Here is a 23637-nt window from a genome sequence, read left to right on the forward strand (position 1 = left end):
TCCCAGCGTCTCAGAGCCCTTTCCAGGTGATTCAGCAGCAGGACGTTCCCCTCCAATGCAGCCCCCATAATAAGTGCCCACAGGAAGGTTCCCCGTTGTCAAGGCTCACCAACAGCAAGGTGATGGTCAGAAGGCTGAAGATCGTCTGCCTGCACTGGCTCAGTGGTCAAATGGCTCTCAGTGTGCAGCTCAGCAACTCTTTGTAGCTCTCGAGGAAGTTGTGCTCCAAAAATGGCTGCCGCTTTTAAACCACACCAGTCCCCTTTAAATAACGCTTCTCCAGCCCGAGAGCGACTTGGTAAGGTCCAGGTAAGCTGTCACTATTAGTGCCAGGCGCTACGGAGGGGGCGCCACTGAATTTCCGGTCCGGGGCGCCCAAAAGGCATTGCACACTCAAATGACGTCATAATCAGCCTGCGCCCATGAGCGGGCGCTAAGATTTAGCGCCGGCGCTAAATGCACGCTCAATATGGGGCTAGGCGCCTTGCACCCACCCAGAAATTGGCTAGTGCCCCACTTCTCGGCCTCTTTAGGCGTTAATCGGTGGCGCTAACAACCGAATTTCTCCCCCTATAAATTTTAATATGATTTGTCTACATCTTTGCATTGTGCATTTGTGAATAAAATTGTTTTGTCAAATGTTTTTTCCATGAAGACAGTCCCTTTTAACTACAGATGCAGAGACAGCCTTAAATGTGGGAAAAACATAGGGCTGAATTTTCCATGGTGGTAGCGGGTGCGATCGGTGGCGGGTCAGGTGGGAAAGTTGTTTTTTTTGTCAGCGGGTCAGGAACCCGCTGTCAACTCGCTCCCATGCGCTTTTCCCCCAGGTGCATCTGTCAGCGTGGAGCTGACCCAACCTGCAGCGGCGGGGGACCCAATTGAAATCATTAAGAGGTACTTTGCAGGCATTTAAGAGCCTTTTTCCCCCTACTTTTTTAATTTCCCTGCATGGCCACGGGATTCACATAGCTCGGGAATTACGTCTGTCAACGTGAGGCGTGAGTTCCATGGCCATTGCTCCAGCTGATTATTTAACAGCATGAAAAACAAACCAAAATAAAAAGATGTTGATTACATCAGCTAACAGATCGATGGAGATTCTGTACTACTTGAAAAGCTGCTGGTAAATGTTAATTTTTCATTGGCCATTCTTAGCTGTTGCCTTCCAATTCAACAGTCATTACAGTGAATTGAGCTGCACTATAAAAAATGACATATACCATTTAAAGAAATGTTTGTGTTGTTTCTGTTCAGGTTTTTCTCACAGTATACTGTGATTGTCCAGTTACACATTAAATCAAGTCATCAACCATAACAATTTCACTCTCATTACTCATTCCACTGGTTCAATTTGCTTTCAGTCCCTGAATATGACTAATTTAATTTTTCAGTCTGAGACTTTAGGGTGAATTTCTGTGGAGGTCCTCTCCCTTGTGCATTGTTAACTTCATGGAAGAGCTGTAGAAATCCCAGAAACACATTGTAAGCACCATTTACACTGTTTGTCAGGGATTCCACAGCTGTTCTGCTGAACTTTCATAAGATTGCAAATCCACCCCTTTACTATTACATTTAAAATCTGCTTAATTTTATGTATTGCCTATACACACACATCTTTTATTTATACCAGTTACTGATACAAATGTCTATAGATTTGTGATGAAAGCACCAATAACTGCACAATTAATTTACTTTTTTAATTATGTTCTTGATCGTATTTGTAGATGGAGTCATATTACTTAATGATAATTTTATTTAAATACTTCTTTGTCACTCATATATAACTTTTATTATATGATTGTACAGTAAAGATTCAACACCCACTATGTTAGATTGAACTTAAAATTTAATGTGGCCAGGGTCCCTTTAAGGATCCCGGCTTAAAACGCATCATGAATGACGTCACCAGACCCATCTAATTGGGCCGGGTAACGCGCTGGGTGGGCTTAATAGGCCCCATTAAGGTAAGTTAATTCTGTACAGTGGGATGGAGCCAGCAGCAGGTTTGCGACCCGCCACAGACACCGGCCACACCAGACCCGCCAAGGTAAGGAAAATTCGGCCATACTGTGTAAATGCATAAAAGTTGCATCTCAGAAACTGAACACATGCTAGGCAGATAACTTTTAATCTGTGTACTTGGCAATTACATCTTAATTAGTCTGGTTTTAAAGGTTGACTGGTTGGAGCAGAGAAGGTTAAGAGGAGATTTTAAAAAAAAATTAATTATGAAGAGTTTTGATAGGGTGACTAAGGTAAGATTATTTTCTCCAGTTGGGGAGTCAGTGATTATGAGCCATTAATTTAAAATTGTTATTAAGACAATAAGGAAAAAGGTTGTGATAATCTTCTTAATTCAGAGAGTTATTGGAGCACAGACAGTGGTTGCAGCAGAAACCATTGCATCTTTTAGGGAGAAAGTGGATAAATATTTTAAGCAAAGCAAGGTACAGGGCTATAGGGAGAGAGCAGGTTTGTGGGATTAGTTTTGGATTGCTCTCGCAAAGAGGTAGTACAGATACACTGGGCCGAATGGCATCTGCTGTGCTGTAAATGTAGAAGGCTCTAATTTTTACCTTTATATAGTACTCCTCATGAAGGACTTGAAAGCACCTTTGAGAGAGGATATGCCTGTGTCAAACAAATATACAAGTGGTACAAACAAGTCACTTTTACTTTGAGAGCGTGTTATTATTGCAGATAAAGAAAGAACTTGCATTTATATCGCACCTTGAAGGCCTCAGGACATCCCAAACCACTTCACAACCAATGAAGTACAAAACATCCTGTTTTTCTTCTGATATATTCTGACAAAATTAAAATCTCAACATGGAGAATTTTTATGACTGGCAAACATAAAAAATTGAACTTGATGAATGGAAGTAGAACTCACTTTACTGGGAGTAATTGTGAAAGTACTCTTATTGGCAGTTGTGGCGGTTTCTCAAATTGCTGGTCTCCAAGTGGGAGCTGTGCCTCTGATCAGTATGCCACTAATCTGATGTATGTTTTAGTGACAGTACACACTCACCGTTCTGTTTGCCCATCTTAGTTTTAGTCTCCCTTGACCATATACTAACTGTGATCAAACTGTTCCCAGGCCTGTGCCAATTCCATCATTGAGCCAGGCCTAATAGGTGCCCAAGAGCGACATGGTAACTACTCTTCCTGCAATTGTCCCAGCTGCTTGTGGAATTGTCTTTCCTCTACTCAGCACCTCCCCATGACAGTGTGACAGATTAGCAACTCCGTAGTACTGGGTATAATGGGTGTAAACAAATCCCACCACCCGTGCTGGGTCACATTGGAGCTCCATTTCACTGCACCACATTATCCTGGCACTTGTTTTAAAAACTACATTTTATTTATATTTGCAATGCATCCAAAGATATTCTGACTGATGGACAAGTAACAGTCTGACAAGCTACATCGATGTATCGTATTTACTAAATAAAATTAGCAGAAATAAAAATGAAAACAACAGCAGATAGATAAATCAGTGTTTATTAATTAACCAATTAAAAACAATTAAATGTCTCAAAGCTCTCATAAATCTCAGGAAGTAACAGTCTTAGTTTGGACCAGTGTCCATGATGTAAAGCTTATACTTGAAGATGGGATATTCACAGATTGTTCCACTAGTCCCAGCTCCATAACTGCCTAGCAAAGCAGATTCGCTGAAAATTTCTTGATGTGAAGTGAAAATTGTATGTCTTTTTGCTTTGAAATCGAAACTAAGACAAAGGAAGTTCAAAAGAATATCTTTCGCAATTAAATGCAGCTGTCAATTATGATTAGGTTGCATAGGCAGACAGACTGCCTGACGAGCTTTCCTAATTTAATATTTACACCGGTAAAACAAAGTAATTCTGATACAGAGAATGATAATTGGCCAAGAATGATATTGGCAATTGTCTGAGATACGTATTTAGCAAGCCACCTAGTCAGGGTCAGATAACCCCTTTGAAGTGGGCATTAATACATTAGTCAAATTGTGTAGTTTGTCCAATACAGAGAAACAGACAGTCCTTCCAGAAAGTAAAGGAAACATTATAAACTAGTCCCAATACTGCCAAGCTATGAACTCCCATAAAGAAATATTAAGATATATGATTTGAAAGAAGACAGATCTCCAATCTGTCACATGTAAGCCACATTATTATAATTTGTTAACCAGCAGAGTTGCTTTCTGTAAATTTGCAAATTGGTGCCATGAAAATGTTTACCGTTAATTGGATGAGAGATCGTCTAGACATTATTGCTCACTTTCCCGAAATGAAGAATAAGTTTAATGAGAAGCACCTGGTTTCCAACAATGATGCAGAAGTACAGTAAGAAAGAACATTAATAGTGAAACTGCCTCTAATTTTGAGCAATTTGGGACTTCTGTGTTTAGTTTTTCAGTTTTTTTTCAAGGTGCATCTTCAATTTATCTTTGTGCATCTTTATTTTGCTTCAGAATGAAAAGAGATTGGGGTCCAATTACAATAGTTCCCATCCAGGTAATGTGTCAATTTTTACAAAGAAAAAAAGCATTCAAAACTTTACATGTAAAATGTAATCCTAGACACATTACCATGTTTATGTACAAAGGATGGTACAGTAATATCATTTGTAACTAAAAGTTTATTAACTAGAACTTAATGGGCCAGATCTTGCTGTAAAAATAACAGTGTGTTAATGATGCACGCCATTATTAGTGTACAATTTGGCCAGTAAATTCAGGGGATGAAGAGATAAAACGTCATTTGCGAATCTCTAGAACTTGCTGGTTGATTTACGCCGCTCCACAGTTTGCTTCGCACAAACATCTGGCTGTATTTTGTGGCCCCTACAAGTGTGGACAAGGTCCGCACGCACTCGTCAGGGCCTCGCAAGTTCCAGGTTTAGGCAAGTGCTGCGTATGCGCTAAAACGTGTGATGTGCCATCAATAACTCAAAGACAAGAAGTTAAAGGATTCAACTGAAGGCTTTTAATCGCTAAGAACATTGCACGTCATTCCACATCGGATTCGTCTGGCAGAATGACTCATACAGCTCTTGAGACGTTTATATGACAAAAGACAGGGGCGGAGCCAATACACACAATAGGGGAAAAGGGGGCGGTACACACAATACAATGCAGGTAAAACACAGGGGCTGATGAAGACATATATTTCATCACATTCACCCCTTCTACAGATTTAGTCTGTCCGGGGGTGTGATAGTCCTTCCTGAACGTCGCAACAGTACCTCGGGTTCCGACCGGGAGTCCGTGGTGCCCTCCTGGGCATACCCATGTGCTGGGGGTGTTGCAGGTACTTCTGGGGGTGGTGAGGATACCTCTGGGGATGGTGGAGGTTCTTCTGGGGGTGGTGAGGATGGGTCGTCGTCGCTTCCTGCCGAGGCGAGGTCCTTTATGGACACAGTGTCCTCACGCCCGTCGGCGTGCTTGACGTACGCGTACTGTGGGTTTGCGTGGAGTAGGTGTACTGCCTCCACGAGGGGATCCGTTTTGTGGCCCCTCACATGCTTCCGTAATAGGACTGTCCCTGAGGTGGAGAGCCACGAAGGTGGGGACACTCCCGAGGTTGATTTGCGGGGAAAAACAAACATCTTCTCGTGAGGAGTGGCGTTAGTAGCAGTACACAGTAGCGACCTTATCGAGTGGAGTACGTCTGGGAGGACCTCTTGCCAGCGGGAGGTAGGGAGGCCTTTAGACCTTAGTGCTAAGGTGACCGCCTTCCACACCATCGCGTTCTCCCTCTCCACTTGCCCATTACCCCGGGGGTTATAACTAGTGGTCCGACTCGTGGCTATCCCCTTTGACAGCAGGTATTGGCGCAGTTCGTCGCTCATGAACGACGCCCCCCTGTCAGTGTGGATGTAGTTCGGCATGCCGAACGTGCAAAACAGGCTGCCGAGGCACTTGATGACCGTGGCACTGGTCATGTCTGGGCAGGGGTAGGCGAATGGGAAGCGGGAGTACTCGTCCACAATGTTGAGAAAGTACACATTGCGGTCGGTGGAGGGGAGTGGTCCCTTGAAATCTAAGCTCAGGCGCTCGAATGGCCGTGTAGCTTTGATCAGGTGGGCTCGGTTGGGCCTGTAAAAACGGGGCTTGCATTCCGCACAGGTGCGGCAGTCCCTGGTCATAGACCGGACCTCCTCGATGGAATAGGGCAGGTTACGGGATTTTATAAAGTGAAATAGCCGGGTGACCCCCGGGTGGCAGAGGCCATTGTGGAGGCCCTGTAGCCTGTCCCCCTGGATGCTGGCACACATCCCTCGTGATAGGGCGTCGGGGGATTCGTTGAGGGCCCCCGGCCTATATATTATGTCGTACTCAAACGTGGAGAGTTCGATCCGCCACCTGAGAATTTTGTCATTCTTGATCTTCCCCCTCTGTTTGTTGTTAAACATGAAGGCTACCGACCACTGGTCGGTAAGCAGGGTGAAGCGTTTGCCGGCTAGGTAGTGCCTCCAGTGCCGCACTGCCTCCACTATGGCCTGGGCCTCCTTCTCTACCGAGGAGTGCCTGATCTCGGGCCCTTGGAGGGTTCTTGAGAAAAAGACTACGGGCCGCCCATCCTGGTTGAGGGTGGCTGCTAAAGCGAAGTCGGACGCATCGCTTTCGACCTGGAAAGGGATGTTTTCGTCCACTGCCCGCAGCGCGGCCTTCTCAATGTTGTGTTTAATGCTGTTGAAGGCGGCGTGGGCCTCGGCCGTGAACGGGAAGGACGTTGATTTCAGGAGGGGACGGGCCTTGTCGGAATAATTGGGGACCCATTGGGCGTAATAGGAGAAAAACCCCAGGCACCTTTTCAGGGCCTTGGGAGTGTTTGGTAGGGGTAGCTCCCGTAGGGGGCGCAACCGGTCGGGGTCCGGACCGATTTCCCCGTTTTCCACCACGCAGCCCAGGATGCAGAGGCGCGTGGTGCTAAAGACACACTTATCCTCGTTGTAGGTGAGATTGAGCCTGAGGGCGGTTTTCAGAAATCTCGCGAGGTTCGAGTCGTGGTCTTGCTGGTCGTGGTCGCAGATGGTGACGTTGTCTAGGTATGGATAGATGGCTGTTAACTGGTTCTCATCGACCATGCGGTCCCTCTTCCGCTGGAAGACCGAGACCCCATTCGTTACCCCAAAGGGGACTCTGAGGAAGTGGTAGAGGCGTCCGTTCGCCTCGAAGGCGGTGTATGGACGGTCCTCCAGCCTAATGGGGAGCTGGTGGTATGCCGATTTTAGGTCGATGGTGTAAAACACCCGGTATTGCGCAATTTGGTTAACCATATCCGCTATGCGAGGCAGAGGGTAGGCGTCTAGCTGGGTGTATAGATTAACCGTCTGGCTATAATCTATCACCATCCGCTTCTTTTCGCTACCCTTAACTACTACTACCTGGGCGCGCCACGGGCTGGTACTGCATTCGATGATACCCTCCCGCTTGAGTCTTTCTACTTCAGACGCAATGAACCGTCTGTCCTCCCAGCTGTACCGCCTACTCTTGGTCGCTATGGGTCGACAGTTGGGTGCGAGGTTGGCGAACAGAGAGGGCGGCTTGACCTTCAGGGTAGCCAGACCACACACTGTGAGGGGCGGCTGGGACCCACCGTAGGTAAGCGTGATACTTTGGTGGTGGCACTGGAAGTCCAGACCCAAGATCACGCTCACACAGAGATCTGGCATTATCAACAGTTTAAAATCTCTGTAATCAGTGCCTTTTACCGACAACATAACCACGCAGAAACCTGTAATTTTTGAGGTATGAGTCTTATCAGCCATGGCGATTTTGCCCTGTGTAGGGACTATCGTTAGTGAAAGTCGTTTTACCAGGCTAGGATGAATAAAGCTTTCGGTGCTCCCGCAGTCAATCAAGCATTTAACCTTGTTCCCGTTTACCTCTATGTCCATCATCGATCTAGACAACGGATACGGCCTGGATTGATCCACTGTGATTGAGGCCACCAGTGGGTCCTGGGGGTCCGTGTAGTCGGGACAAGATGGTGGACTCCATGAGGGTGGACAAGATGGCGTCCAAGATGGCCGCCCCCACGGCGCGCACGCGGCGGTGGCGGAGTTGGAGGCGGGGTTCCCTCTGCAGACTTTACTGAAATGTCCTTTCTTCCCGCATTTAAAACAGGTGGTGCCCTTCGCTGGGCACAGATGCCTGGAGTGTTTGTCCTGGCCGCAGAAGTAGCATTTCGGGCCCTGATGCATCGCGGCAGTAGTGGGGCTCCTGGGTGGAGGCTGGGGCTCCGACGGTGCTGGGCTGGCCTGAGACCTGGGAGGTGAAGATGGCTTCCAAGATGGCGGCCCCCATAGCGCGCACGAGGTGGAGTTGGCCGCGTGGCCTGAGGAACAGGATTCAGAGTTCCTCTGGGCCATATCCAGCGATCGCGCTATGCCCATAGCCTGTTTTAAGTCCAGTCCCTCCTTTTCAAACAGTTTCTGCCGAATGTAATTTGAACTGAGGCCCGCAATAAAGGAGTCTCGGATCAGCTCCTCCGTGTACACGGTGGCAGACACGGCCTTACAGTTACAGTCTCTGCCCAGTACTTCTAGGCTTAGCATGAAGTCCTCTAGTGACTCACCATGCCGCTGCGTGCGAGTAGTCAGAAGATGCCTGGCGTACACCTCGTTTATTGGCCGCACGTAGTGGGCCTTCAGAATGGTGCAGGCATCCTCGTAGCTGGTGGCATCTCGGATGAGAGGGGAGACCCGATGACTCACCTGGTTTCGCAGGATTCCCAGTTTCACGTCTCCGGTGGCGGTCGCGGCTGCTATGGCGGTGGCTGAGGTTTCGATGAAAAATTCGAAGCATTGGAACCAGTGTCCGAACTGTGTGGCTGCGTCTGTTGCATGGGGGTCCAGATCCAAGCGCTCTGGTTTCAGGAGTCGATCCATCTTGGTGTTTTAGCGATTAAAATTGATGTGCCATCAATAACTCAAAGACAAGAAGTTAAAGGATTCAACTGAAGGCTTTTAATCGCTAAGAACATTGCACGTCATTCCACATCGGATTCGTCTGGCAGAATGACTCATCCAGCTCTTGAGACGTTTATATGACAAAAGACAGGGGCGGAGCCAATACACACAATAGGGGAAAAGGGGGCGGTACACACAATACAATGCAGGTAAAACACAGGGGCTGATGAAGACATATATTTCATCACAACATGGAACATGCGATCTGTCAGGAATTTTCTTGACAGATCCTCCGCATTCCCGAGAAAAGGGCAACCGCGGGCGGAGAGTTGGGCTATTTGCCCAACTTCTGCCCAGTGAATGTCCGTGAAATTTTAAAAAACAGAAAAATAAAATTTTTATCAATAATTTATACATTTAAAAACCTGTGAAATAAGGTAAGTTTATTTTAGCCCCTTTAAAACATGTAAATTTATTTTTTTTAAGTTACATTTTGTTGTGTATTTTGAATGTGTATTAGAATTGTCCCACATGGGATACCGTAGTGGTGATTTGCAATGCACTATGGAAAATGTAGTGCATTGAGTGAAGAAGCACATTGTAAATAAAATGGCCGTTAACTAAACTCTCCACCCCGGAGTCCTTCTTAATTGTTACATAGGTAAGGGTATAAAACCCCTTGGCCTAGAAATTCAGTTGGTTGCGCCAGCAGTTAGCGCCTTAAGAGAAGTGAATTTCGGGCGCTATGCGTGTAGCGCCCGGGCGCAGCGCAGTTTGCGCCTCGCCCCAAATTAAGTGGACCCTTAGCGCCGGCGTAAAGCTTAGCGCCCGCCCGGCTGCGCGCGCAGAAAATGACGTCACATCCTCGTGCAACGCCCTTTGCGCGCCCCGATTCCAAACTTCAGTCGGACCGCCCCATTGTGCGGCTGGCGGCCAGAGCGTTTGTAAAATGGAACGCAACACAGCCGACGCGGGCCCCGGGGAGCGCAAATTAAAGGGCACGTACCCTGCAGTATAAAGGGCAGCCATTTTGCAGCAAACACTCTTGTGCAACGGATTTCTGGACACACAACAAGGAGGAGAGCTAACTGGTTTCGTGCAGCAATAGCTCAGGTATTTTTGGACTCAGGCCAAAGCGCTGCAAGTGCCCTGTTGGAAATTTGACTGTTTGCCAGCATTTGATGGGGGCTGCATGGGGTGCCAACGCGGAGTTTCAGCGCCATGTGCGTAGGGCTCGCAGACGCGGGGTCAGAGGGGCAGCCCTGGCTAGAGGCAGAGGGGGCAACAGGCGTCAGCAACATAAGCCTTACCCAGTCAGGGTATACCGCCAGCAGCGCTCCTACCTCACCATGAGTGGCGCGCGATGTGTAAGAAGGCTGAGATTCCGAAAGGAGGTGGTTGCAGAGATCTGCCACCTGCTTCGCAGAGATCTGCGTCCAAAGCTCAGGTGCAGGACGTCTCTGTCGGTGGAAGTGAAGGTGACGGTGGCATTGAACTTCTATGCCACCGGCTCCTTCCAATCCGCTGTTGGGGACATAGCGAACATATCCCAGTTCGGCGTGCATCGCTGCATCCGCCAGGTGACCGATGCCCTTTTCAGAAGGAGACGCCAATTCATCTCCTTCCCCATGGCCCTGGAGAGCCAGCATCAGCGTGCAGTGGGATTTGCTAGACTCGCGGCCTTCCCCTTGGTGCAGGGCGCCATTGACTGTACGCATGTGGCTTTGCGGGCACCTCTGGAGCATGGCGAGCAGTATCGCAACTGGAAGGGCTACCATTCTCTCAATGTGCAGCTGGTGTGTGACCACAAGCAGCGCATCCTGGCTGTCAATGCCTGCTTTCCAGGCAGCTGCCACGATGCCTTTATCCTGCGGCAGAGTACTGTGCATGACATGTTTGAGGCACAGCCTCCCCCAAGAGGATGGCTACTCGGGGACAAAGGCTATCCTTTGTGTACCTGGCTCATGACCCCGCTCCGCGCGCCCAGGACCGCTGCTGAAGAGGCATACAACGAGAGCCATCAAAGGAGCAGAAACATCATCGAGCAAACTATTGGGGTCCTCAAGCAGCGGTTCCGCTGCCTTGATCGTTCCGGCGGATCTCTGCAGTATTCGCCGCAACGGGTCTCCCAATTTGTCGTAGTTTGCTGCATGCTACACAACCTGGCTCTCCGCAGGATTCAGGCACTGCCACCTGACGTTGGACCACCACCTCAGGAGGAGGAGGAGGAGGAGTACGTTCCCAGGAGGGAGCGACAAGGTCCAAGGGCCGTCCGTCGCCAGCTTATTGAACGTAACTTCTAAGCCCCCTGTCAGGGAATGCCTTGTGGCCATGAAGCAAGATGAATACAGCCGCTCCGCAAGCCCTCAGCCGGCGAAGGCAACAAAGACTAACAAGAACAACCATGGACACTGTCTGAATAAAGATAAATTTATATTTGACAAAAATGAAACCCCTTCCCACATGAATGCCAAAAACAATCAACGGCCCCCACAAAAAGTGCAACAAACGACTCACTCCCACAACCTGGGGAGGAGTAACTCCACATTTGAACAAACCAGGCCTCAACCTCGGCCTTAACGCAAAAAACATACCCATAAACAAAACAACCATGGGCAAAATAAAGATGTCCACCGCCATATAAAATGAAAGCTGGCCACACCCTCTACTTAGTGGCCCGCGAGGGTGAGACCTTGTCCAGCCTTTTGGCGCCCCTGCCCGGCCTGCTGCTCCTCCGCAAGCTCTGCCCAGTGGCTGCTGCGAGGCTGGGGGAAGGCGCCTGAGGGTCAGATGTCCTTCCGCCAGATGGCCTTGGGGGGCGGCCTACATGGGCTTTGGGCCTCGAGGGGCCGGCTGTTGATTGGCGCACATGTGCATGGCCACCATCAGCTCCAGCCGCTTGCCGTTGACGCTCCACTGGGGGAGTGGCGGCGACGGATGGCGCAATGTGGGCAAGCTGGCGTATTGGAGTCGCTGGCTGGTGATGTCGCACGCTGGCACTCGCCCGGGCACACACTGCACGATCCGCACCAATCAGCCGAAGGGCGGATCGCTGTGCTGCTGCAGCGCGGCGGGTGTCCTGGCGATGCCTGGCTGAGGCAGCGCGTGTGGCAGCAGTGAGTGCCCCTGTTGCCCTGGTCTGCGCCCGCATCACATCCGCCACTGACTTGACGGCATCAGCCAGCGACTCCATCGCCGGAGGCATCCGTTCCACTACCTCCATCATCATCCGGCCACTCTCGGCATTTGATGCCCCAAACTCCCGCACACTGGTCGCCAGCGACTCGATGGCCTCAGGCATCCGTCCCACCACCTGCATGAGCTCTGTGTGGCGGCGGTCCGAATCCTCGGCCATTTGGTCCAGCTGGCGCACCTCCTCCGAGGTGAAGGTGGCCGGACTGGAGGCGGGACTCTCCCGCTGGGGAGCAGGGGTCCGAGCTAGGCGACCCTTGGCACATTGCTGGCGCCGAATGTCCGCAGCAACTGCACTCCCCTCCGATCCTTCCCCCCTCTGGGGGGAAGGCCGCGGCCCACCCGCAGCCCTCCTGGGTGGCTGGACGCCACTGGTCCCAGCAGCTGCACTCCCCTCCGAAAGTTGCTCCAGGCTCTCGTCCAGGGAAGACGTGTCCAACACTTCGCCCTCTGCTGCAGGACCTGAGTCCTCCCCTGATGGTCCGGGTTGCTCTTCCTCCTCCTCCTCCTCCTCCTCCTCCTCCTGTTCGGAGGGACTGTCACTGGCAGCTTCAGGGAGCTCTTCGTCACCAGCTGAAAGCAGGAAGACACAAGAGTAACTTCAGAGTGAGGAGAGGGCGTCAGCGAGGGAGTCATGACTGGTGGCATTCAGCGCATTGGTGGCACAGTGGCAAAGGAGGTAGCTCGGATGCGCAAGTGTGACGAGAGAGGGCCAAAAGGCGAGGTCCTTACCATTGCCGGGCAGCGGAGGGTCGGCTTCTCCGCACGCTCTGGGCACAATCACGCGGCCTCCCATGAGGCCACTCACGCGCTCCTCCAGGGGAGTGAGCTTCTGGAACTTGGTGCGGCCTCCCCCGGTGATGTCGCAGCGCTTGCGATTATTCGCAAGTTTAGCCTGCAAGAGAAAGGATGGGCTCTAAGTACGGTGTGTAGCAGTGACGTAGTGTGCACTGCCTCCCATGGTGGAATAGCTTGGCCAGAGTGTAGCCCTGATCTCGTGTGCACTGCCCCTCATGGTGGAATAGCTTGGCCAGAGTGTAGCCCTGATCTAGTGTGCACTGCCTCTCATGGTGGAATAGCTTGGCCAGAGTGTAGCCCTGATCTAGTGTGCACTGCCTCTCATGGTGGAATAGCTTGGCCAGTGTGTAGCCCTGATCTAGTGTGCACTGCCTCTCATGGTGGAATAGCTTGGCCAGAGTGTAGCCCTGATCTAGTGTGCACTGCCTCTCATGGTGGAATAGCTTGGCCAGAGTGTAGCCCTGATCTAGTGTGCACTGCCTCCCATGGTGGAATAGCTTGGCCAGTGTGTAAAGTGCAGAATGTGCAATTGATGCTCATGACTGTCCCAAAGCTGCTGGCTGAGGGCTGCCCATTAGGCCTTTCAGGTCCCTTTGCCCATCATGTCAGGTGTACATGCAAGAATGAGGAGGAGAGTGGAAAGGGTACACACCCTGACAATCCTGGTCAGGTCATTGTATTTCTTCCGACATTGCACCTTGTCCCTGGGGGCATCGCCGTAGGACGACACCCTGGTGGCGATCTCCCTCCAGGCTTTGGTGTAGACGCGGTGGGTGGGATTCCTGCCATTGTCTGGGAACAAGATCCTGCGCCTCTTCTCCAATGCTGCCAGCATGATATCCAGATCACGCTCTGAGAGGCGCAGGGCACGCTCACGGGCCTTATCATGCGTTGCCATGGCTCCTTGGCCTCAGCAGCAGTGTTGAGGCCTAGTTTGAAAGCTGCAGTGTGGAGGGCATGGCAGCAGACCAAATCGTCCCTTCCCCCTTTAAGAGCTGGCCGGCGCCACGGGGTCTGCTGTCAATCAAAAAATGACCGCACCCGCGCTGCGCCCCGCCTCGGCGCTATCCCTCTCCACCGCTGGCTTAGCGCCTAAAGATAGTCGTGTAACGCCTCTTTTAGCGCTCCAGCAACCTCTTAGGGCGAAGCAACTGAATTTCGGCGAAGGGGGCACAACTTTGGGGCGGGCGCTAAAGTCGGGCGGGCGCTAACGTTAGCGCCCCAAAAATGGCAAAACTGAATTTCTAGGCCCTTGAGGCACAACAAAACTGGCGACGAGGACAACGGCCTTGCGCATCACTTTGCATGGGAATCGGCGATGTTTAAAGTAAAAAGTTCCTGTCTTTTCTTAATGGCGCGCCCGCAGTTTAGTGCTGATGCAATCGCCTCGTAAAGGTGGCGGTTCGTGTGTTACACAAATAAGAAGGGGGAGAGTAACGATACAGTGAAACGAAGTGGAGGAAAAGGACTGTAAAAATAATTAAAAAGTGGAGGAAAAGGACTGTAAAGAGAAAAAAAAAATAACAAAATGGCTATGCTAACTGGAGCATTTGGACCATTTGATGAAACGGCGGAGCAATGGTGTGCTTATACAGAGCGTTTCGGATTTTTCGCGAATGCAAATGGCATTAAAGATGACGTGAAAGTGGCGACGTTCCTCAGTGTGATCGGAGCAAAAACATTTGGCTTGTTACGGAGTTTGATGCACCCGGATAAGCCCGGCGCTAAGACATATGATCAGATTGTGGAAGTTTTGGAAACACATTTCGCACCCAAGCCGCTGCTGATTGCCGAGAGGTTCAGGTTTCACAAACGAAACCAAGGGGAGGGTGAGTCCATAGCCGAATATGTTGCAGTGCTAAAGAAGCTAACTGAGCATTGTGAGTTTGGTGAAACTCTAAATGACACTGTCCGTGATAGGTTTGTGTGTGGATTAAGATGTGAAGCAACACAGAAGCGCTTGCTCACGACTGACAAACTGACGCTTAAATCAGCAGTGGAGCTCGCTGTGTCTATGGAGTTAGCAGCTAAAGATGCACAGCTGTTGGGGGCTGCAACAAGAGTGCACAGGGTAGCAGCTACACTGGATAAGCATGCAAGGGGCGCCAGAGAGTGTTACAGATGTGGAAGGTCAGGTCATTAGCCATCTGGCTGCTGGTGTAAAGACCTGACCTGTCGGAAATGTGAAAAGAAAGGACACATTGAACGTGTGTGTAAAGGGCAAAGCAAACAATCCTACACAGAGACACACAAAAACAAAAAGGAAACACATCCAACTGGCGTTCTAAAAAGAAAAACCTACACATGGTGAAACAAGAACAGGAAGACAGTGACACAGACTCTGATGGGGAGCTGAATCTCCATGTGTTAACGGTGAATGGAGGTTCATCAGGCTATGGAGTCACTCCACTACTAGAGGGAATACCGGTCAAAATGGAGCTGGATACGGGAGCCGCTGTCTCCTTGATTTCAGAGAAGCTATTCAAAGAAAAACTGAACCACCTATCACTGATGCCGGCCAAGCTCATCTTAAAGACCTACACTGGGGAAACAGTCCCAATGCTGGTTAAGACGGAGGTCAAGGTGGAGCTTAATGGACAAACCGTGATGTTGCCAGTTTACGTGGTCAAGGGTGACTATCCATCCCTGATGGGCAGGCCATGGTTGGAGAAAATTCATCTGGATTGGAAAAAAGTGAATGCGGTGTCAGTCGAAGAGGCAGGGCTAGCGGCAGTGTTGACAAAGCATGCGGCTGTCTTTGACGGAGAATTGGGGAGTATGAAGGGGATTACGGTCAAACACAAGGTGAAGCCTGACAGCCAGCCACGATTCCTGAAGGCCAGGAACGTTCCCTACGCCCTCAGACCAAAGGTGGAGGCTGACCTGGAGCGTCTGGTCAAGATAGGGGTCCTGGTGCCGGTTTCGCACAGTGAGTGGGCCACGCCCGTGGTACCAGTGATGAAGAGTGACGGCGCGGTTCGCTTATGTAGAGATTTCAAAGTAACAGTGAATCCTGTGCTCTCAGCTGAACAGTACCCCCTCCCCATCATTGAAGATCTTTTCGCGGGTCTAGCAGGCGGTCAGAAGTTTAGCAAGATTGATCTATGCCAAGCCTACTTGCAGATGCATGTAGAAGAGGACTCACAGAAGTACCTCACCATCACCACCCACAAGGGCCTCTACAGGTACTGCCGCCTACCCTTTGGTATAATGTCAGCACCAGCATTGTTTCAGCGGGCTATGGACCAGATCTTAAGCGGCATTCCAGGGGTACAATGTTATCGCAATGATATCCTTGTCACAGGAAAGGACGACAACGAGCATCTGCAGAACCTGACGAAGACACTGGGAAGACTTGAAGAATATGCCTTACGCGTTCGCAAGGACAAATGCGAATTTTTCAAGCCATCAGTGGAGTACCTAGGCCATGTCATCGACGCGGACGGCCTACACACAGCACCGTCGAAAGTGAAAGCCATTGCCGACGCTCCTGCACCTACAAATGTCGGCCAGCTGCGGTCATTCTTAGGTCTCCTGAACTATTACGGAAAGTTTATTCCACAGCTGGCATCACTGTTGAAGCCATTACATGAGTTGCTGTGTCAGGGCAAGGCCTGGGCGTGGACGAAGGAGTGCGAAGCTGCATTCAAGAAAGCCAAAGCAGCTTTGACTGACCCCAGAGTGTTGACGCACTTTGACCCGTCGTTGCAGATTCAGCTGGCCTGTGACGCGTCGCCTTATGGCATCGGCGCGGTCGTGTCCCACATCTTTCCCTCAGGCGAAGAGAAGCCGATTGCATTCGCATCAAGGTCCCTGAGCAAGGCGGAGGTGAAATACCCGCAGATCGAAAAAGAGGCTTTGGGCATCATCTTTGGAATCAAAAAGTTCCATCACTACTTGTTCGGAAGGAAATTCACCTTGCTGACGGATCATGGTCCTCCGACATCGATCTTTGGTCCACACACAGGAATACCCTCCCTGGCAGCGTGCAGGATGCAGCGTTGGGCGCTGATGTTAAGCGCTCACAATTACAACATCAAATACCGGAGATCAGCAGCGCATGGCAATGCGGACGGATTGTCAAGTCTTCCGCTGCCTGTGCCCTCGAAAGGCTGTGAGCAGAAGATTTTCTACTTTGACATGGTGAGCAATGCCCCTGTCATGGGCCGGCAGGTCAAGAACGAGACCAGAGTGGACCCTACGCTATCCAAGGTGCTGGATTGGGTGATGCGAGGAGACGGATCACGGGTGTCAGACGCACCACCTGAGCTCCTACCTTACCTGTCAAGAGGGAAGGAGTTGTCTGTCACGTCAGGATGCCTCCTTTGGGGCATGCGAGTGATCATACCACCAAAGCTGCGGAAACATGTCCTCAACGAGCTGCACTCAGGACATTGTGGTATTGTCCGGATGAAGGAACTGGCATGAAGCTACTTCTGGTGGCCCGGTCTGGATCATGAAATTGAAGTTGAAGCGAAATCATGCCCATCATGCGAGACAACCAGGGATACGCCAAGAGCAGCGCCACTGCATCCATGGGAATGGCCGGCGACACCGTGGCAACGGATCCATCTGGACTTCGCGGGACCAGTGGAAGGAGCGATGTTCCTGGTCGCGGTGGACTCCCATTCCAAATGGCCGGAGGTTGCAGTAATGTCCACTACCACTACAGAGAAAACCATCGAGACTGTGAGAGAGATGTTTGGGCGATTTGGTCTGCCGGAGCAGATCGTAACCAATAATAGAACACAGTTCACATCCCAGGAGATGGAGGAGTTCCTCAAGAGCAATGGAATCTAGCACACATTCTCCGCGCCTTATCATCCATCCACGAATGGATTGGCGGAGAGATTTGTCAGAACGCTGAAACGCGCGTTGAAAGCGGCAAGAAGTGATGCTCCTCTAAAGCAGCGCCTGAATGCTTTCTTGCTGAAATACCGAAACACGCCTCATGCTACGACTGGAGCATCTCCTGCTTACCTACTCATGGGAAGGCAGCTACGGACATGCCTTGACCTGCTGAGGCCAACGTCCACAGAAGCAGTGGTGCACGCCAATCAGCAGGATCAAGTCAGCAGACGAGCTCAGAGGTCCAAAGAATGACACTTTGTGGTGGGGGACAAAGTCCTTGCGCGTAACTACACCACCCCGGAGCGGTGGGTCCTGGCTACGATCATTCAAAAGACGGGCCCCATTTCATACCGAGTCCGCACTGGAGGCGACCGAACATGGAGACGGCATGTAGACCAGTTACTGCCAAGACAGTCGCCACAGGTAACCCAAGAAACAGGGGATCAAGGACCTGCTGGGGGCTCCAGCAGGGACTGGTTGTTCGACCCTGAGACGGTGGTACCATCCACTCTTGTGCCATCGAGAGAGGAAGCCACGCCTGCAGGGTCACAGGAGAGCCAGCCAGAGCCTGCTCCTGAGACTAGGCGTTACCCCCAAAGAGAAAGGCAGCCTCCAGAGCGTCTTAGTTACAGTTAGTGCTAACCTGTGTGCATGGGGCAGAATAATTCCCAGGGTTAGCGGAATGTAGAGGCAGTCTACCCTCTCTTCCAAAGTTACAGTCATTTTCAGTTATTCTGTTTTGTGGACATTCTATTTTAAGGGGGAGGAAATATGTTGTGTATTTTGAATGTGTATTAGAATTGTCCCACATGGGATACCGTAGTGGTGATTTGCAATGCACTATGGGAAATGTAGTGCATTGAGTGAAGAAGCACATTGTAAATAAAATGGCCGTTAACTAAACTCTCCACCCCAGAGTCCTTCTTAATTGTTATATAGGTAAGGGTATAAAACCCCTTGCGACACAACACATTTTTGTTTTAAATATTTGATTAAATGCCATTTTAAATATGTGATTTTTGTTTTATTTATTGAAAGTGCTGAGGTATTTTTTGGGGGTATTCCCATTCATACTTGGGGGGAATCCCGATAAGCATGAATGGGTAGCCCCTTCTGTCATTGGTTGGGCTGGCCCATGTGATCCCAGAGGTGCCTGCGAACCGCGTGCGCCCCTGGGGTACGTGGGCCTCTGCGCATATGTACGCGTAGAGGCCCAGGAGCATGAGCCTCTGTGGATCCCGAGGCAGAAGGTAAGTTCGTAGATTTTTTGCCGGTTGGAGGCATCTGCCCGCGGGAAGCCTCTGACCACAAATTCAGGCCCAATATCTCGCTCTTAGCCTCCCTGTTATTTTTAAGAACTTGCTGGATTTGCACATTAATTTCCCATTAATCTTGCACAGAAAGTTAAGTCTGGTAATTAAGAGCATAAGTACATTTTTAACAACATGACAATTGTTAATGCAATGGCAATCAATCTTTTTGGCCCAAAAAGGGAACAACTTAAACTGTTCAATCTCATTCCTGCATAGCGATTCTTAAAACGTCAAATTAAAAAGTTTTACACTTCATTCTTACTTTTCCTTTCTGTTTCTTTTCTCTCTCTCTTAATCCAATCTTTCTTTCCCTCTCTTAATTTTTCTTTCTGTACCTGATTTGACTCTAATTCACCCTTCTTCTACATTGTTTCTGTTTTTCTCTCTCTTATTAGTTAAAGTGATACATTGTTTGTCCCACTGTTCACTAAAGTCCCAGCTACCCCATTGCCCTCGCCACTCCATTACCAGCTCGCACTTCCAGCAAGTTATGACGCAAAACATTTTTGAGCTGAAGGGTGCAGAAAAAAGTCTAACGGTGCACACGCCACAGAAAGTTAAGCCCCTCTCCAGCAACATCCGGCCCATTTTAAACAGCAATCCAACACAGTAAAAGTTTGAAATGCAGCCGACACAGTGATTACTTTGCAGAAACAGACAACATGCCATTGTCAAAGTGAAGTTTTCAAGTAGGCCATTCCATGGGCTGCAGTTTGGCAAATTTGTGGTAAAAAACTATCTCTTAAATAATTCCATTGTAAAGCAGAAGCAAAATAATTCCCCTGTCCCAGACATTGTGGTAGAAGTCATGGTGATACAATAAAGGGGTCTTCGGAGCCAATGGGAAAAGTTTTATTTCTGCTATTTATAATTGTGAAGTATAAATTAGAGGGCTAAGTTATGTCTGTTAATTCAACATCACAATGCATAAGCTCTTAGTGAGAATTTATATCAATGAGCTCACTTTAATTAATTTAGTTTCACATCAGTGCACTGGAAGTTAGACTGAGTTATTTCAGGCAGAATGGTCTCACAAATTGTTAGAACTTTAAATGGGTAATTAACCATCCTCTCTATGCAAAACTAGCCAATCCCTCAAAAGAAATCAAAACAGCTCCAACATGGTTAGAACCCTAAACCATATTGATTAAGTGGTGTGTATGTAAAAAAGAAACCTTTTACAAAATGTTATTAAGAATATCACTGTAATAACACTGAATCACTTCAGAAGTTATGGTTTAAGCAGGCTGAATAGTATCGTAAAATCTTTTAAAATGCTCTTGAAAGCCTCACCAGAGTTGCATCAATGCGAACCTTCACCACGCATGGCAGAACATTTCTGAGCTTGCACTAATGGCGTTAGAGGAGGGAATGGGGGAGACAGTTCTTTGGAGCACGATCCTTTCATCTATAGGATCAGAATTTGAATCCTACTAAAACTAAAGTGATGACGGCTTTCTGTTGGCTGGAATCAGTTTTGTACCACTTCAGAATGTTCCTGAAACGACATTACAATAATTACCCAAAATCTCTGTACAAGTTTGACAATTTCTCCAAGAGAGCATAATGATGGCTGTGTGGGAAATGGAAAAATTCAGTCGGGAGCAATTTTCTGAAGCTGTAATTACAGCACTTTGTTGCAACAGAGGGCAGGAAGCTTTACTCTGCATATGTTGAGCTATATTTGACTTAGTGTTTGATGCTGACAGTGGGAGGCCAAAGAACTGTTCCATTCCTAGCAATAGTTTCCTTCATCCTTTAAGAACACAAAAAAAGTCCACCCCTCACACAAGAAAAATACAAGGTTTAGATAAATTGGATTAACATGGTGCTCCACAGTACTCATATGCTTTAGCAGTGATGTGATACTAACTACATCTGCCCAACATTTTTATTGACATTACTACATTTCCTTGTGTACTGTGTATACATTATACAAAGTGAATAATCCTGTTACAGTCTAGGTTTCCTATGGCCGCCCGCCTTGCAAATATCCCAGACAGCATGCTGAACAAAACAAGCGCAGGAACCAGAGGAGACCATTTTCATCATGACTCATTATACCTATTGCCTTGGGACTGCAATTGGCCCTATCCATAATGGTCCTTCACCTCTCCCCTGCTCTCCCCAAAATTATAACCCTTTCTAGCTAAACTTTTTTTTAGAATTATCCTTCCATTATTTTAAAATAATAATTGTAATGTTTCACAATGTTCAGCCATATGTGAAAATATTAATTGCCACTGCCACATACTGCAATTTGGCATGAGCGTAAAAGGGCAAGTGTAACTCCAGAGTTAGGTTCTCATCCAATTGCAGAATACAGTAAAGCCTAGCAGCGTGAGCTATCTGGGACCAACTGCAATACAACTACAGGCCGTGATTGTTTTGTCTGCAATGAACATCGATCAATCTTCTACTTTCAATGTCCTTCAGTTTTCTTTTTCCTCATTGGTTAAATGTCTTCTTCCTCATTGGTTAAGACTCCAATCAGTACTCAAAGGAACATTGCTGGTGTCCGAGTCAGGACCACAACAGGGCAATTTCTTCAGAGCAGGAACAGGAGTTCTGGGATCTGAATGGGGAAAATCACAAACCATGCTCTGTACCTTGAATTACCCGTGAACAACACTGTAGGAGTCTACGTACTCCTAGCAAAAAATACTGAACTCGGAGAGGTTCAACAGAAAAGGTTTAATTGTTGAGGCTGCATGCTGAACACAAAATGGAGTCAGAGACTACACAAAGTATGACTGCCTTTCATCAGTGCACAGCTTCGACTGCTCCTCCCCTGCTCTGGGCTTAACTATGTTGCAGATCGAGTTTCTTAAAGGTGTGATCCTTCTTAAAGGCATGACGCCTGATTTATAGTCTACGGACCGGAAAGCAGATTGTGTCCTTTCTGTGATCAGTACGCCACACAGCTCCCCCCAGAATCCGCTAGCAGGGAGTGTACGAACCGGCGTGGTGGCTTTGATGGCACGGCCAGAACGGCTCTTGGCGGTTGGTGTCGGGAGCGGGGCGGTCGGACGCGTCGGGCTCTTAGGCGGTCTGCCCCGCGGTGGGGGTTGGCCCACTTGAACGGGTTCGTCAGGCTCTAGGTGCGCCAGCTTGAGCCGGTCGACCGACACCTTGTCAGTTCTGCCGCCCACTTCGAGGAGGAAGAACTTGTTCCCCGTCTGGAGTACCTTGTAGGGTCCGTCGTATGGGGGCCGTAGAGGTCCTCGGTGGGCGTCATGGCGCACAAAAACAAATTTGGCCATGTGCAGGCTAGGTGGTACGCGGGTTGCTGGTTCGCCATGCTGGCCGGTGAATACCGGAGTGAACTGTTGTGCTCGGTTGGCGAAAGCGCGGCGTTGCTGGTCAGCCGACCAGGGGGTCGTGGCGGTGGGCAGGAACTCTCCGGGTACGCGCAGCAGCTGGCCGTACACGAGTTCCGCCGCCGAGGCTTGCAGGTCTTCCTTGCCCGCGGAACGTAGGCCGAGTAGCACCCACGGGAGGCGGTCGATCCAAGCCTCGTCCTCGAGGCTGGCGCGGAGGGACGCCTTCATGGACCTGTGGAATCGCTCACACAGTCCGTTGGCTTGGGGGTGGTAAGCCGTGGTGCGGTGAACGGCCACTCTGAGGTTTTGGGCGATGGCGGCCCACAGATCAGAGGTGAACTGTGGGCCTCTATCCGACGTCATGTCGGAGGGGACGCCGAACCGAGTGACCCAGGTACCGATGAACGCCCTCGCGATGTCGGCGGTGGTGGTGGATGTCAGTGGAATGGCCTCGGGCCAGCGGGTGGTATGGTCCACGATTGTCAGCAGGTGCGTGTGACCTTGTGATGGCGGCAGGGGACCGACGAGGTTGATGTGGACGTGATCAAACCTTCTTTCTGGCACGGTGAACTCCTCGAGTGGGGCTTGGTTGTGCTGGTGGATTTTGGCACGCTGGCAAGCTATGCAGGATCTGGACCAAACGCGCACATCTTTGCGCAGGCCGCGCCAGACAAATCGGTTGGCCACCAGTCTAATGGATGCGTGGGTGCCGGGGTGTGAGAGGCTGTGGACGATGTCGAACACCCGTTTTCGCCAGGACGCCGGGACTACGGGGCGGGGTTGCGCCAAGGAGGTGTCGCATTTGACTGTGACGGCGGACGGGCCACAGGCGACGTCGGTCAGTCGCAGCCCTGGGAGGGTTGTGGGTGCGGAGAACAGTTCGGGGTCGGTGCGTTGCTCCGTTGCCAGTTGAGCAAATTCCACTGCCAGGTGGGCGCCGTGGACGGCGGGGCAGGATAGGCAGTCGGCCACCACGTTGTCTCGACCGGAGACGTGCCGGATGTCCGTGGTGAATTCGGACACCGCGGCGAGCTGGCGTTGTTGCCTGGCTGACCACGGGTCCGCAGATTTTGCCATCGCGAATGTCAGGGGTTTGTGGTCGACAAACGCGGTGAAGGGGCGGCCCTCCAGAAGAAATCTAAAATGGCGGACTGCCAGGTACAGTGCGAGGAGCTCGCGGTCAAAGGCGCTGTATTTGGCCTCCGGGGGGCGCAGTTGGCAGCTGAAAAAGGCCAGCGGTTGCCAGGCCCTGT

This window comes from Somniosus microcephalus, chromosome 9, assembly GCF_052327205.1.
Source record: "Somniosus microcephalus isolate GS21.2 chromosome 9, FLI_Smic_1.0, whole genome shotgun sequence".
Classification (NCBI taxonomy): Eukaryota; Metazoa; Chordata; class Chondrichthyes; order Squaliformes; family Somniosidae; genus Somniosus; species Somniosus microcephalus.